Source organism: Colletes latitarsis, unplaced genomic scaffold (genome assembly GCF_051014445.1).
Source record: "Colletes latitarsis isolate SP2378_abdomen unplaced genomic scaffold, iyColLati1 scaffold0028, whole genome shotgun sequence".
NCBI classification, from domain to species: Eukaryota; Metazoa; Arthropoda; class Insecta; order Hymenoptera; family Colletidae; genus Colletes; species Colletes latitarsis.
In genome coordinates, this window is record NW_027488378.1 from 4,988,536 (window position 1) to 5,006,506 (window position 17,971).

A 17,971-nucleotide genomic window follows, 5' to 3' on the forward strand; every position below is an offset into this window, starting at 1 on the left:
GTAAACACTTTTTGCCTGAATATTGTCGGTTAGTATTTGCAGTTCCACACGTTTTTTAATATGTTTTTCTAACATATAATACAAAATAATAAATATTATATTTTCTATTTTCAGCAAAAAAGATAATTTCATTGGGTACTTAAGCCATTACGTGTTTTATAAACCTTCCAAGCAAGGAAAGGATGATTTATTTAATCAGTTCTTAAAAGAAATTTCAGAAATTTCATTTGATGATGATTGATTCTGTAAAAAATCAAAATATACCAGACTTAGATGATAATGAAATTTAATAATAAAAACAAGTTAAACCAACGTACTGCGTGCAATAGTAATTTACTATATATTGTAAACACTGTCAGCGGCGGGGAGACATTTTTTACTGTTGCTGCATGTACTGTCTACATACCTGGTTTTAATACTGTCCACCTGACCGACTCGTGGAAGTTCTATGCCTAAGAAAATGATTTTTATGCATCATACAAATTCTTCTACAAATTCCCATTTGACAATGTAGAATAGATCCAATTAGATAAATTATTTATAATTTTTAAAATGAACATAGCAACGATTTAATGTTAATCATTACATTACCAATCTTTCCAGATATTAGTTTAAAACCATCACCAACTTTAATATCAACCGGGTTTTGTAGATTTTTGGATTCATAAAAGTACTCATCTGTGTTTATTATGTGATCTGAGCAACCACTATCTAGTAGCCATTTAATATTTCTACTTCTTCTATTTTGTTACTTTTCATTACTTCAACCTTGAATGAATTGTAATTTCTACTGTCATCTAGACTCGAATTTCCAGCCACTTTTCTATCGTGTCTATTTTGTATATGTTTGAAAAGGTTGCCTTTTGTAATAATTATTAAAGTTTTCTGGGCAGTATCGTTGGATGTGCCCTGACTTATTACACTTGTAACGTACCGCTTCAGTAGTCGTTGCACTGCTATGCTGATTATCCTTTGAATTGAGATACTTGTTCTGATTGCGTTGTACGTGTCGAAACCTATGACCTCTAGGATTTTTAGTTAAATTTGAACTAAACGTGCGAGTGTAATTTCTGCTGTACTCAAAGTAGTAACTTTTACCGTTTCTCTTTTGATACTCTAACAGTAATTTAGATTTTACATACTCGACTGTTTTCTCCTTCGTTGGCAGTGCATCAATAATATCAACAATACGTGAGAAGTTAACGTTAATAACAGATAATTCAATTTATCCTCTTCATTCACAGTCTCACCAGTATTTTTGAGCCTATTTATATGCGTTTCAAATTCGTTAAAGAAGTCACTTGGATTTTCACCTTCTTTCATTTTTAATTCTAACAATCTTCTTTTACACAATAGCTTTACTGCACTGTTTTTAACTAGATAAATTTCGTCAAGCTTTGCAATCATATTTTTCGCAGTCGTTTCTGATATTATTAATTCTAACTGAGTGTTTGAAATACTGTTTACGATGTAACTTTTTGCTTTAATTTCCTTTTTTATTCCAATCTTCGACTCTTATTTCAGCCGGTCTTTCATCATGTAGAATAACCTCGTTACAGTCTTTCATTTCTAAAAATAAATTTAGCCTGAATTTCCAGTTCCATAAAATATTTGTAACATGAAATCGTCCTTTTTTTCACTTGCCATGCTTCAAACTTAGGTTATCTTCCTTTCACAACTAAATTTCTTTTCTTTACTGTTAACGAACAAACCACGGACCTCTGCTACCATGTTAAAATACTGTTTATATTATTTATTATAATGAATCTTGTTACAAAACAAACACACTTATTTTCCATTGTGAAAAGAAAACTTAAAAACTAAAAAACATTCCTCGACGTGTGCTTCTCTCACAAACACACACACACTCCTAAACACTAAAGAAACTAACGAATTTTAAGTCATATTTCTAACAATAACAGTAACATGTACTGAATTAGGCGAATCGAATAATGTATAACTCACCCCGATCCGTGAACGGGCCTAGCGTTTGCTAGGAATATAATGTTCCATAACTTTTCAACAAAGTCTAAAATTTTTCCCAAGGGCTTTTGAATACCTATACACTGTATAGATATCCTGTTTCCTTCAACCGAACGACATGTGTCCCTAAAAAATATATTTATAAAGTAAGTCGGTCAAGTAGGAAGAATATTCAGATATTTAAGAATATGAATATATTGGTAAAAATATCCATTCCTCTTACCTTTATGTCCTGTGTATTGGATAATATAGATTTACATACTTTTACCGCTGAATTCGAAATTCTGAACTAAACATAGGTACAGGACTCGTAAAAACCGTTTTTTATTCTTTTTATAGTTTTATCTGTTTTCCAAAAAACAACCAATTAAATTAAGTTGCAAGAATGCAAAAGCGATAAAACTTACAGAGGCTTTAATAGAAAATTATAAAACAAAATGTTTACTTAAGACTTTACCTTTTGTAAAAACCGGCGATATTGACTGTGTGTGTGTAAATCGTCGTACGTTCGTGCCCGGTGCAGTAAAACACGTGCATCGATCTAGGTTACGTACGTTCCTCACGTGCCACTTTCTCAATCTATACTTTTACATAAAAATTACTTAGAAAATCACTCCTACTCCTCATTTGGACAGAATTTTTACTTTCATGATTTTAGCGAAAAGTCGTTTTCCTGCTCGGGGAACACATATGTACAGGGTGTTCGGCCACCCCTGGGAAAAATTTTAATGGGGGATTCTAGATGCCAAAATACGAAAATACAGACGAAAATCAAGAATACCAATTTGTTGATAGAGGCTACGTTGAAAAGTTATTAACAATTAAACTCAAAAATTTCAAATCGTTCTGGAAAAATTGTTATCGGTTGCGGGGGTCAATTGCAATCATTTTTGGTGAATACACATACCTCCGAAATCTTACCCACTTTCGAGATAAAAATTCGAGAATGTGTGAAATTTTTTCGATGGAAAAGAAAAATTTCAAATCGTTTTGGAAAAATTGTTATCGGTTGCGGGGGTTACTTACAACCATTTTGGGTGAATCGTCATACCCCCCTAATCATGCGCATTTTCGAGAAAGAAATTCAGTACGGGCGGAACTTTAAACGTTAATAACTTTTTAATAAAGCCTCCATTAACAAATTGGTATTCTTGATTTTCGTCTTACTTTGGTCTCTAGAATCCCCTGGGAGAAATTGTAATGGGAGATTCTAGAGGTTAAAGTAGGATGAAAATCAAGAATACCAATTTGTTGATGGAGTAATACGATACTAAACAAGTTATTGACGTTTAAAGTTCCGCTCTTACTTTCGAATTTTTTTCTCGAAAATGCGCAGGATTTCGTATGTGGTATGTCTATTCACCGAAAATAATTGTAATTGACCCCCGAAACCGAAAGTAATTTTTTCAGAACGATTTGAAATTTTCTTTTTCTTTCGTCGAAAAATTTAGGCACTGTCTGTCGATTTTTCTTAAAAATTCCTTTCTGATTTTTATTCAGTTTGTAAAATAGTTGTTTAATAATACTCTTTGTGTAGGTACCCATGAGCTCTACTCGCGAAAAAAAAACGTTTCATTGGAATATATTCACTATTCACTATATCAGTAGGAGTTGCGGGGGCTGTTTGAAAATTTGACCAGTTATATGGGATTTTTCTCACTTTACGGGGTCAAGGAACAACTTTTCCAACATCTCTACATATTCTCCATTAAAATATGCGTTGTGTTGCTGTTTGAAACATTAAAATCGTTCAATCCGGCTGTCGACCAAAAAAAAAAAATGCTTGTAACTGACCCCTGCAACGAAAACTAATTCTTCCAAGACGATTCGAAATTCTTTTTTACTTGAATTTTTTTTGTCGAAACTGAGTAGGATTTCGGGGGTACGATTCTAACTGACCTCCGCGACCAACAATAATTTTTTCAGAACGATTTGAAATTTTTTTATTTAATGTTATTAATAACTACTTTTTAACGAAACCTCAGTCGAAAAATTGATATTCTTAATTTTCGTCTTATTTTGGCTTCTAGAATCTCCCATTAAAATTTTTCCCAGGGGTGGCCAAACACCCTGTATATATTAAATCAATATTAATGAAATTACACCTTGACCGAATTCATTTCAATCCCCACACTAATACATATATTGTGTGTATGTACCATAAATGGTCGAGAATGGAGTCACCTTTCCTATATTGGTATTATTAGATGGTCGCAGGTCCTGCATAAATTTCAATTTACATAATTTTTGTTTTGAGTAAACTCATTTTACTTTTTTGTATATTATTACCTAATGCAACTCATATTTTCCAGCCATGCGATGTAGGAATATTTAGACGATTAAAAGTTGCATGGCGAAGGGTAGTGCAGGAACATAGACAAAGTACGTAGGTAGACTAAACCCATTACGAAGGTGAATTTCGCACCAATATATCATACCATATATAAATTCCATGAAGAAGGAAATGCTTTTAAAGCTTGTGGTGGCCTATGACCGTTTAACTCAAATACAATTTACTAGACAAAACGTATTTCAGAAAGAAGAAAATAAATTAGAATTCATGTCGCCAGATGAAACTGACATCAATGACAGCAATATAGGTAGTTTTACATAGCATTCAAGAGCATATTCCAGATGATCTGAGAGGGGAACAATTTTCTTTTCTATATAGAAAATATTAAAATACAATCGGGACACAACTAAGACACAACACAACACAAGACACAACTCGCAGAGAGAAAGCACTGCTGATGTTCAACGCAGTGCAGTTCATAGTAACAGTAAAACCAATACCAGTGTAGAAGACTAATTTAACAACGTTTCGCTAGAAGAAACTAATATATGATATACTGATCATTAATTAACTTTAATATTTCATGACAATGATGCTTTTACTTTTTTCTAATGGGAATTGTTTTGTTTCCGATGGTACTGAAATCAAACTACATTAATTCTACAACGTTACTTTACTTATTTTCTCGTAAAGACAAAGATTCTTCAGAATCTATTCTGGATAAACATTATCAACATTATCAAAAGATTGAAAAAACAACAAAGAAAAGAAAAGAAAAGAAAAGAAAAGAAATATAGAAAGAGTGTGTGCAATCAAAGTTACATCAAAGACATGAAAATAGGCTCAGCTTGAAAAAATAGAAGCAATTGATAACCAGGAAAAAGAAAAACAAAGAATGAAAGAAGAACGATTAGAAAAGAAAAAAACAAGCCGAGAAATTAAAAGAAGAAAAGCTATTGAAAAAAGAAAGAAAAACAGAAAAATGAAAAGGAAAAGGAAAAGGAGAAAGAAAAGCAAGACGAAGAGAAGGAGAAATGTAAAACTCAAACTAAAAATAAAACTAAAGTTAAGAACGTGAAAAGAAAATAATAAATAATATTATTGTGTTGTTTTTACAGGGTGAATGTAGTAACTGAACCAGGTGGTTATGACTATGCAACATTTTTATTAGCATCTTTTTCAAACTCCACTTGGAACAACACTGTACGTATGTATGTATGGGATTATCAGGAACCGTGTTTGTTCGTTAATCGGCACACTCGTATTTATTTCGTTAAACACAGTCACACCTACTACGTACTTTTCTTCAATCTTTCTCTCTTCCGTGCTGTCTTTTCTCGCTTTCTGGGTTATTCACCCATCAGCTGTTCGGCCGTACGCTCGCCGCGTGTTGACGGCTTTTTCGGCGGTAACCGTCTTCGCTCGTGCAAGCTCGTGGACAGCGAACGATTCGCTGTACGGCCAAAAATTCGTGCGCGATTTAATAATTTTCAACTGCACGGTTCCCTACATACAGGGTGTTCGGCCATCCATGGGAAAAATTTTAATGGGGGATTCTAGAGGTAAAAATAAGACGAAAATCAAGAATACCAATTTGTTGATGGAGGCACTGTTAAAAAGTTATTAATGTTTAAAGTTCCGCTCGTACTGAATTTTTTTCTCGAAAATGCGCAAGATTTCGGGGGTATGTCTATACATAAAAAATGATTGTCACCGACCCTCGCAACTGAAAATAATTTTTCACAGAACGATTTGAAATCTTCTTTTTTCATCGAAAAATATAGGCACCCGATTAGATTTTCGGTAAGGAATTTTTTCCTCGAAAGTGCGTAGGATTTCGGGGGTATGTGTAATGACCAAAAATGATTGTAATTGACCCCCGCAACCGAAAATAATTTTTTTAGAAAAATTTTTGAAAAATTTCTTTTTCGCCGAAAAATATCAACACATACTCGAATTTTTTTCTCGAAACTGAGTAGGATTTCGAATATATGTCTATTCACTGAAAATGCTTGTAATTGACCTCCGCAGCCGAAAATAATTTTTCCGGAACGATTTGAAATTTTTGAATTTAATTGTTAATAACTTTTTAACGAAGCCTCCATCAACAAATTGGTATTCTTGATTTTCGTCTTAGTTTGGCCTCTAGAATCTCCTATTAAAATGTTTCTCAGGGCTGGCCGAACACCCTGTATACTACTATGTTGGTTTGTTCCGGTTTGAATCACGCAGTAATGTGGGCCCACAAAGAAGCAGTCAATTAAACCTGATTTCGATCAATATTTTAGAGGATAACACCGGTTAGGTCTGGGTCAGGTCTGGGTTATGCCCGCATCTGGCTCATGATTATGCCTTCTTCGCATACTTGTTGGCCAGATCCTGGGTTTTTTTCGGGTTTGAATCACGTAGTAATGTGGTACCACACAGTAACAGTCAATTAAACCTGGATTCGGTCAGTATTTTAGAGGATAACACCGGTTAGGTCTGGGTTAGGTCTGGGTTATGCCCGCATCTGGCTCATGATTATGCCTTCTTCGCATACTTGTTGGCCAGATCCTGGGTTTTTTTCGTGTTTGAATCACGTAGTAATGTGGTAACACACTGAAGCAGTCAATTAAACCTGGTTTCGATCAATATTTTAGAGGATAACACCGGTTAGGTCTGGGTTAGGTCTGGGATATGCGCGCATCTGCCTTATACTTTCGCCTTTTTCGCAAACTTGTTGGCAAGATCCTGGGTTTTTTTCGGGTTTGGATCACGTAGTAATGTGGTAACACACTGAAGCAGTCAATTAAATCTGGTTTCGATCAATATTTTAGAGGATAACACCGGTTAGGTCTGGATTAGGTCTGGGTTATGCCCGCATCTGGCTCATGATTTTGCCTTCTTCGCATACTTGTTGGCCAGATCCTGGGTTTTTTTCGTGTTTGGATCACGTAGTAATGTGGTAACACACTGAAGCAGTCAATTAAACCTGGTTTCGATCAATATTTTAGAGGACAACACCGGTTAGGTCTGGGTTAGGTCTGGGATATGCGCGCATCTGGCTCATGATTTTGCCTTCTTCGCATACTTGTTGGCCAGATCCTGGGTTTTTTTCGTGTTTGAATCACGTAGTAATGTGGTAATACACTGAAGCAGTCAATTAAACCTGGTTTCGATCAATATTTCAGAGGATGATACCGGTTAGGTCTGGGTTAGGTCCGGGATATGCCCGCATCTGGCTCATGACTTTGCCTTTTTCGCAAACTTGTTGGCTAGATCCTGGGTTTTTTTCGTGTTTGAATCACGTAGTAATGTGGTAACACACTGAAGCAGTCAATTAAACCTGGTTTCGATCAATATTTTAGAGGATAACACCGGTTAGGTCTGGGTTAGGTCTGGGATATGCGCGCATCTGCCTTATACTTTCGCCTTTTTCGCAAACTTGTTGGCCAGATCCTGGGTTTTTTTCGTGTTTGAATCACGTAGTAATGTGGTACCACACTGAAGCAGTCAATTAAACCTGGTTTCGATCAATATTTTAGAGGATAACACCGGTTAGGTCTGGGATATGCGCGCATCTGGCTTATACTTTCGCCTTCTTCGCATACTTGTTGGCCAGATCCTGGGTTTTTTTCGTGTTTGAATCACGTAGTAATGTGGTAATACACTGAAGCAGTCAATTAAACCTGGTTTCGATCAATATTTCAGAGGATGATACCGGTTAGGTCTGGGTTAGGTCCGGGATATGCCCGCATCTGGCTCATGACTTTGCCTTTTTCGCAAACTTGTTGGCTAGATCCTGGGTTTTTTTCGTGTTTGAATCACGTAGTAATGTGGTAACACACTGAAGCAGTCAATTAAACCTGGTTTCGATCAATATTTTAGAGGATAACACCGGTTAGGTCTGGGTTAGGTCTGGGATATGCGCGCATCTGCCTTATACTTTCGCCTTTTTCGCAAACTTGTTGGCCAGATCCTGGGTTTTTTTCGTGTTTGAATCACGTAGTAATGTGGTACCACACTGAAGCAGTCAATTAAACCTGGTTTCGATCAATATTTTAGAGGATAACACCGGTTAGGTCTGGGATATGCGCGCATCTGGCTTATACTTTCGCCTTCTTCGCATACTTGTTGGCCAGATCCTGGGTTTTTTTTGGGTTTGAATCACGTAGTAATGTGGTATCACACAGAAACAGTCCATTAAACCTGGATTCGGACAGTATTTTAGAGGATAACACCGGTTAGGTCTGGGTTAGGTCTGGGTTATGCCCGCATCTGGCTCATGATTTCGCCTTCTTCGCATACGTGTTGGCCACTGGTTGGCGATAAAACTGTAAGATAAAGGATGAATTAAGTTCCAAGTCCCTAAAATTTTCCAAATCATAGATTTAAAAATGATTTAGATATTTACATGATTTTAGTGTGGGTATTTATACAAGTATGTAAATCTCTATTTATGCATAACATGTTACCCCTAAATGGGCAAGTTAATGAATTATACAGGGTGTTCGGCCACCCCTGGGAAAAATTTTAATGAGGGATTCTAGAGGCCAAAATAAGACGAAAATCAAGAATAAAAATTTGTTGATGGAGGCTTCGTTAAAAAGTTATTAACAATTAAATTCAACAATTTCAAATCGTTCTGAAAAAATTATTTTCAGCTGCGGGGGTCAATTACAATCATTTTTGGTCATTACACATACCTCCGAAATCTTATCCACTTTCGAGAAAAAAATTCGAGAAGGTGTTGAAGTTTTTCGACGAAAAAAAAATTTGTCAAATCGTTTTGGAAAAATTATTTTCGGTTGCGGGGGTCAATTACAATCATTTTTGGTCATTACACGTACCCTCGAAATCCTACGCACTATCGAGAAAAAAATTCCTTACCGAAAATCTAATTTGGCGCCTAAATTTTTCGACGAAAAAAAAAAATTTCAAAACGTTCTGGAAAAAATATTTTTAGTTGCAGGGGTAAATTACAATAATTTTTGGTCACTAGACATACTCCCGGAATTCTACCCACTTTCGAGAAAAAAATTCGAGAATGTGTGAAATTTTTCGACGGAAAAAAAAAATTCCAAATCGTTTTGGAAAAAATATTTTTAGTTGCAGGGGTCAATTACAATAATTTTTGGTCATTACGCATACCCTCGAAATCTTGAGCATTTTCTAGAAAAAAATTCATTATGGGCGGAACTTTAAACGTTAATAATTTTTTAACAAAGCCTCGATCAACAAATTGGTATTCTTGATTTTCGTCTTATTTTGGCCTCTAGAATCCCCCATTAAAATTTTTCCCAGGAGTGGCCGAACACCCTGTATACATGTTAATTGTATAATAATAACCCTTTGTTCCTCATAAAAATTCACAACTGAATTGCTATCATTCTAAAAAAATCCATCCCAAAATATATTATCAAAACTAGTAATAAATTATTTGAACAAGGTGATAACAGATTTGAAATATTTAATAAAATTTAAATACCAGATATTGATAGTATTAATAAAATATAATATTAATACTATTTTGACACTGTTATTTGATTTTAATATTAATTATAGATACTTTGATTATTGATTTATTAAAACATAAAGTTAATGAAGTCCCAGTAGATTATAAATATTTTAAAGAGCATGAATTAGCATAGAATTTCATAAAAAATTTGATGAGTGATAGAATGTAACTTGAATAATCTAAATTTTGTAGCTTTTACTATATCTTTGGATATGGAATCACAGATTCATTTTATTAATAAAAATAGAGATAGTACTGATGATTTGCTCAGACTCGTTAAAGTAAGTGGGCCAAGTGGGAAGAATATTAAGATAGATGGATAGATATTGGTAAAAGTATACTTCTTGTCCTTATATAGGAAATCTTTAATATTACAAATAAACTCTTTCTGTAAAATCTTGAACTTATCATTATAATTTATAGAATTAAAGTCAACGCATCTAATAATGAAAGTGAACTGAAGTATTTTATAGACTTGTCAAGAACGTTTTTTGGTATATTCCTAGCAAACGACCCGTTCAACGATCGGGATGAGTTATACGTAATTCGATTCGTCTAATTCAGTATATTATTTCATTAGTATATGCATTTCATTATCTGCGGAAATTCGGTATTTTTACAAAGTAACTAAGTATTTTAAATATATTCTGATAGGTTCACAGGTGGAAACAAGTGACTGTCGTTACCTGTGTTCAAAATGCCAGCTAGTAAAATGCTAATTTGTTAACAATAACATTTGTTGAATGAAATTTCTGCTATTTCTGCAAATATCTCATTGAATAAATCACCATCTTTCTATTACATATACATTTACTAAATACATAATGGCTCAGGTATCCAATGAAGTTACTCTTATTGGAAATATAAAATATTGATAGTATTATATGTTAGAAAAAAGTGGTGTCTTCAATTTAATTCATGTAAGCATCAGTAATGAGATCTTGAAAATTGACGCTGTGATTAATTTTCAAATGGCCTCTGTGCCATTATTTCTACAACAAAATGTTGATTCATCAGTCTCTATCTACTCTACCCTTCCACAATTGCTGCGCAGTATTTTTATTTAATGTTAGTTATATAATATATCACGACATTGCTCATAATTATACGTTAGCATATATGGTAATTTTAAAACAATATCTGTAACTGAGTTTGTTTTTAGAAAACCACGTTCTTTGCTTTTCAAATATCTTTATATAATGCAATGGCTTTTAAAAACTAAGGGTATAAACATCTCACCGTAAACCGTAAATAGTTTACATTTTAAAGATCCAGAAACAGGCGCTCATACGAATAAAACAGAAACTACGTGGAAGCATAGTAAACACTTTTTGCCTGAATATTGTCGGTTAGTATTTGCAGTTCCACACGTTTTTTAATATGTTTTTCTAACATATAATACAAAATAATAAATATTATATTTTCTATTTTCAGCAAAAAAGATAATTTCATTGGGTACTTAAGCCATTACGTGTTTTATAAACCTTCCAAGCAAGGAAAGGATGATTTATTTAATCAGTTCTTAAAAGAAATTTCAGAAATTTCATTTGATGATGATTGATTCTGTAAAAAATCAAAATATACCAGACTTAGATGATAATGAAATTTAATAATAAAAACAAGTTAAACCAACGTACTGCGTGCAATAGTAATTTACTATATATTGTAAACACTGTCAGCGGCGGGGAGACATTTTTTACTGTTGCTGCATGTACTGTCTACATACCTGGTTTTAATACTGTCCACCTGACCGACTCGTGGAAGTTCTATGCCTAAGAAAATGATTTTTATGCATCATACAAATTCTTCTACAAATTCCCATTTGACAATGTAGAATAGATCCAATTAGATAAATTATTTATAATTTTTAAAATGAACATAGCAACGATTTAATGTTAATCATTACATTACCAATCTTTCCAGATATTAGTTTAAAACCATCACCAACTTTAATATCAACCGGGTTTTGTAGATTTTTGGATTCATAAAAGTACTCATCTGTGTTTATTATGTGATCTGAGCAACCACTATCTAGTAGCCATTTAATATTTCTACTTCTTCTATTTTGTTACTTTTCATTACTTCAACCTTGAATGAATTGTAATTTCTACTGTCATCTAGACTCGAATTTCCAGCCACTTTTCTATCGTGTCTATTTTGTATATGTTTGAAAAGGTTGCCTTTTGTAATAATTATTAAAGTTTTCTGGGCAGTATCGTTGGATGTGCCCTGACTTATTACACTTGTAACGTACCGCTTCAGTAGTCGTTGCACTGCTATGCTGATTATCCTTTGAATTGAGATACTTGTTCTGATTGCGTTGTACGTGTCGAAACCTATGACCTCTAGGATTTTTAGTTAAATTTGAACTAAACGTGCGAGTGTAATTTCTGCTGTACTCAAAGTAGTAACTTTTACCGTTTCTCTTTTGATACTCTAACAGTAATTTAGATTTTACATACTCGACTGTTTTCTCCTTCGTTGGCAGTGCATCAATAATATCAACAATACGTGAGAAGTTAACGTTAATAACAGATAATTCAATTTATCCTCTTCATTCACAGTCTCACCAGTATTTTTGAGCCTATTTATATGCGTTTCAAATTCGTTAAAGAAGTCACTTGGATTTTCACCTTCTTTCATTTTTAATTCTAACAATCTTCTTTTACACAATAGCTTTACTGCACTGTTTTTAACTAGATAAATTTCGTCAAGCTTTGCAATCATATTTTTCGCAGTCGTTTCTGATATTATTAATTCTAACTGAGTGTTTGAAATACTGTTTACGATGTAACTTTTTGCTTTAATTTCCTTTTTTATTCCAATCTTCGACTCTTATTTCAGCCGGTCTTTCATCATGTAGAATAACCTCGTTACAGTCTTTCATTTCTAAAAATAAATTTAGCCTGAATTTCCAGTTCCATAAAATATTTGTAACATGAAATCGTCCTTTTTTTCACTTGCCATGCTTCAAACTTAGGTTATCTTCCTTTCACAACTAAATTTCTTTTCTTTACTGTTAACGAACAAACCACGGACCTCTGCTACCATGTTAAAATACTGTTTATATTATTTATTATAATGAATCTTGTTACAAAACAAACACACTTATTTTCCATTGTGAAAAGAAAACTTAAAAACTAAAAAACATTCCTCGACGTGTGCTTCTCTCACAAACACACACACACTCCTAAACACTAAAGAAACTAACGAATTTTAAGTCATATTTCTAACAATAACAGTAACATGTACTGAATTAGGCGAATCGAATAATGTATAACTCACCCCGATCCGTGAACGGGCCTAGCGTTTGCTAGGAATATAATGTTCCATAACTTTTCAACAAAGTCTAAAATTTTTCCCAAGGGCTTTTGAATACCTATACACTGTATAGATATCCTGTTTCCTTCAACCGAACGACATGTGTCCCTAAAAAATATATTTATAAAGTAAGTCGGTCAAGTAGGAAGAATATTCAGATATTTAAGAATATGAATATATTGGTAAAAATATCCATTCCTCTTACCTTTATGTCCTGTGTATTGGATAATATAGATTTACATACTTTTACCGCTGAATTCGAAATTCTGAACTAAACATAGGTACAGGACTCGTAAAAACCGTTTTTTATTCTTTTTATAGTTTTATCTGTTTTCCAAAAAACAACCAATTAAATTAAGTTGCAAGAATGCAAAAGCGATAAAACTTACAGAGGCTTTAATAGAAAATTATAAAACAAAATGTTTACTTAAGACTTTACCTTTTGTAAAAACCGGCGATATTGACTGTGTGTGTGTAAATCGTCGTACGTTCGTGCCCGGTGCAGTAAAACACGTGCATCGATCTAGGTTACGTACGTTCCTCACGTGCCACTTTCTCAATCTATACTTTTACATAAAAATTACTTAGAAAATCACTCCTACTCCTCATTTGGACAGAATTTTTACTTTCATGATTTTAGCGAAAAGTCGTTTTCCTGCTCGGGGAACACATATGTACAGGGTGTTCGGCCACCCCTGGGAAAAATTTTAATGGGGGATTCTAGATGCCAAAATACGAAAATACAGACGAAAATCAAGAATACCAATTTGTTGATAGAGGCTACGTTGAAAAGTTATTAACAATTAAACTCAAAAATTTCAAATCGTTCTGGAAAAATTGTTATCGGTTGCGGGGGTCAATTGCAATCATTTTTGGTGAATACACATACCTCCGAAATCTTACCCACTTTCGAGATAAAAATTCGAGAATGTGTGAAATTTTTTCGATGGAAAAGAAAAATTTCAAATCGTTTTGGAAAAATTGTTATCGGTTGCGGGGGTTACTTACAACCATTTTGGGTGAATCGTCATACCCCCCTAATCATGCGCATTTTCGAGAAAGAAATTCAGTACGGGCGGAACTTTAAACGTTAATAACTTTTTAATAAAGCCTCCATTAACAAATTGGTATTCTTGATTTTCGTCTTACTTTGGTCTCTAGAATCCCCTGGGAGAAATTGTAATGGGAGATTCTAGAGGTTAAAGTAGGATGAAAATCAAGAATACCAATTTGTTGATGGAGTAATACGATACTAAACAAGTTATTGACGTTTAAAGTTCCGCTCTTACTTTCGAATTTTTTTCTCGAAAATGCGCAGGATTTCGTATGTGGTATGTCTATTCACCGAAAATAATTGTAATTGACCCCCGAAACCGAAAGTAATTTTTTCAGAACGATTTGAAATTTTCTTTTTCTTTCGTCGAAAAATTTAGGCACTGTCTGTCGATTTTTCTTAAAAATTCCTTTCTGATTTTTATTCAGTTTGTAAAATAGTTGTTTAATAATACTCTTTGTGTAGGTACCCATGAGCTCTACTCGCGAAAAAAAAACGTTTCATTGGAATATATTCACTATTCACTATATCAGTAGGAGTTGCGGGGGCTGTTTGAAAATTTGACCAGTTATATGGGATTTTTCTCACTTTACGGGGTCAAGGAACAACTTTTCCAACATCTCTACATATTCTCCATTAAAATATGCGTTGTGTTGCTGTTTGAAACATTAAAATCGTTCAATCCGGCTGTCGACCAAAAAAAAAAAATGCTTGTAACTGACCCCTGCAACGAAAACTAATTCTTCCAAGACGATTCGAAATTCTTTTTTACTTGAATTTTTTTTGTCGAAACTGAGTAGGATTTCGGGGGTACGATTCTAACTGACCTCCGCGACCAACAATAATTTTTTCAGAACGATTTGAAATTTTTTTATTTAATGTTATTAATAACTACTTTTTAACGAAACCTCAGTCGAAAAATTGATATTCTTAATTTTCGTCTTATTTTGGCTTCTAGAATCTCCCATTAAAATTTTTCCCAGGGGTGGCCAAACACCCTGTATATATTAAATCAATATTAATGAAATTACACCTTGACCGAATTCATTTCAATCCCCACACTAATACATATATTGTGTGTATGTACCATAAATGGTCGAGAATGGAGTCACCTTTCCTATATTGGTATTATTAGATGGTCGCAGGTCCTGCATAAATTTCAATTTACATAATTTTTGTTTTGAGTAAACTCATTTTACTTTTTTGTATATTATTACCTAATGCAACTCATATTTTCCAGCCATGCGATGTAGGAATATTTAGACGATTAAAAGTTGCATGGCGAAGGGTAGTGCAGGAACATAGACAAAGTACGTAGGTAGACTAAACCCATTACGAAGGTGAATTTCGCACCAATATATCATACCATATATAAATTCCATGAAGAAGGAAATGCTTTTAAAGCTTGTGGTGGCCTATGACCGTTTAACTCAAATACAATTTACTAGACAAAACGTATTTCAGAAAGAAGAAAATAAATTAGAATTCATGTCGCCAGATGAAACTGACATCAATGACAGCAATATAGGTAGTTTTACATAGCATTCAAGAGCATATTCCAGATGATCTGAGAGGGGAACAATTTTCTTTTCTATATAGAAAATATTAAAATACAATCGGGACACAACTAAGACACAACACAACACAAGACACAACTCGCAGAGAGAAAGCACTGCTGATGTTCAACGCAGTGCAGTTCATAGTAACAGTAAAACCAATACCAGTGTAGAAGACTAATTTAACAACGTTTCGCTAGAAGAAACTAATATATGATATACTGATCATTAATTAACTTTAATATTTCATGACAATGATGCTTTTACTTTTTTCTAATGGGAATTGTTTTGTTTCCGATGGTACTGAAATCAAACTACATTAATTCTACAACGTTACTTTACTTATTTTCTCGTAAAGACAAAGATTCTTCAGAATCTATTCTGGATAAACATTATCAACATTATCAAAAGATTGAAAAAACAACAAAGAAAAGAAAAGAAAAGAAAAGAAAAGAAATATAGAAAGAGTGTGTGCAATCAAAGTTACATCAAAGACATGAAAATAGGCTCAGCTTGAAAAAATAGAAGCAATTGATAACCAGGAAAAAGAAAAACAAAGAATGAAAGAAGAACGATTAGAAAAGAAAAAAACAAGCCGAGAAATTAAAAGAAGAAAAGCTATTGAAAAAAGAAAGAAAAACAGAAAAATGAAAAGGAAAAGGAAAAGGAGAAAGAAAAGCAAGACGAAGAGAAGGAGAAATGTAAAACTCAAACTAAAAATAAAACTAAAGTTAAGAACGTGAAAAGAAAATAATAAATAATATTATTGTGTTGTTTTTACAGGGTGAATGTAGTAACTGAACCAGGTGGTTATGACTATGCAACATTTTTATTAGCATCTTTTTCAAACTCCACTTGGAACAACACTGTACGTATGTATGTATGGGATTATCAGGAACCGTGTTTGTTCGTTAATCGGCACACTCGTATTTATTTCGTTAAACACAGTCACACCTACTACGTACTTTTCTTCAATCTTTCTCTCTTCCGTGCTGTCTTTTCTCGCTTTCTGGGTTATTCACCCATCAGCTGTTCGGCCGTACGCTCGCCGCGTGTTGACGGCTTTTTCGGCGGTAACCGTCTTCGCTCGTGCAAGCTCGTGGACAGCGAACGATTCGCTGTACGGCCAAAAATTCGTGCGCGATTTAATAATTTTCAACTGCACGGTTCCCTACATACAGGGTGTTCGGCCATCCATGGGAAAAATTTTAATGGGGGATTCTAGAGGTAAAAATAAGACGAAAATCAAGAATACCAATTTGTTGATGGAGGCACTGTTAAAAAGTTATTAATGTTTAAAGTTCCGCTCGTACTGAATTTTTTTCTCGAAAATGCGCAAGATTTCGGGGGTATGTCTATACATAAAAAATGATTGTCACCGACCCTCGCAACTGAAAATAATTTTTCACAGAACGATTTGAAATCTTCTTTTTTCATCGAAAAATATAGGCACCCGATTAGATTTTCGGTAAGGAATTTTTTCCTCGAAAGTGCGTAGGATTTCGGGGGTATGTGTAATGACCAAAAATGATTGTAATTGACCCCCGCAACCGAAAATAATTTTTTTAGAAAAATTTTTGAAAAATTTCTTTTTCGCCGAAAAATATCAACACATACTCGAATTTTTTTCTCGAAACTGAGTAGGATTTCGAATATATGTCTATTCACTGAAAATGCTTGTAATTGACCTCCGCAGCCGAAAATAATTTTTCCGGAACGATTTGAAATTTTTGAATTTAATTGTTAATAACTTTTTAACGAAGCCTCCATCAACAAATTGGTATTCTTGATTTTCGTCTTAGTTTGGCCTCTAGAATCTCCTATTAAAATGTTTCTCAGGGCTGGCCGAACACCCTGTATACTACTATGTTGGTTTGTTCCGGTTTGAATCACGCAGTAATGTGGGCCCACAAAGAAGCAGTCAATTAAACCTGATTTCGATCAATATTTTAGAGGATAACACCGGTTAGGTCTGGGTCAGGTCTGGGTTATGCCCGCATCTGGCTCATGATTATGCCTTCTTCGCATACTTGTTGGCCAGATCCTGGGTTTTTTTCGGGTTTGAATCACGTAGTAATGTGGTACCACACAGTAACAGTCAATTAAACCTGGATTCGGTCAGTATTTTAGAGGATAACACCGGTTAGGTCTGGGTTAGGTCTGGGTTATGCCCGCATCTGGCTCATGATTATGCCTTCTTCGCATACTTGTTGGCCAGATCCTGGGTTTTTTTCGTGTTTGAATCACGTAGTAATGTGGTAACA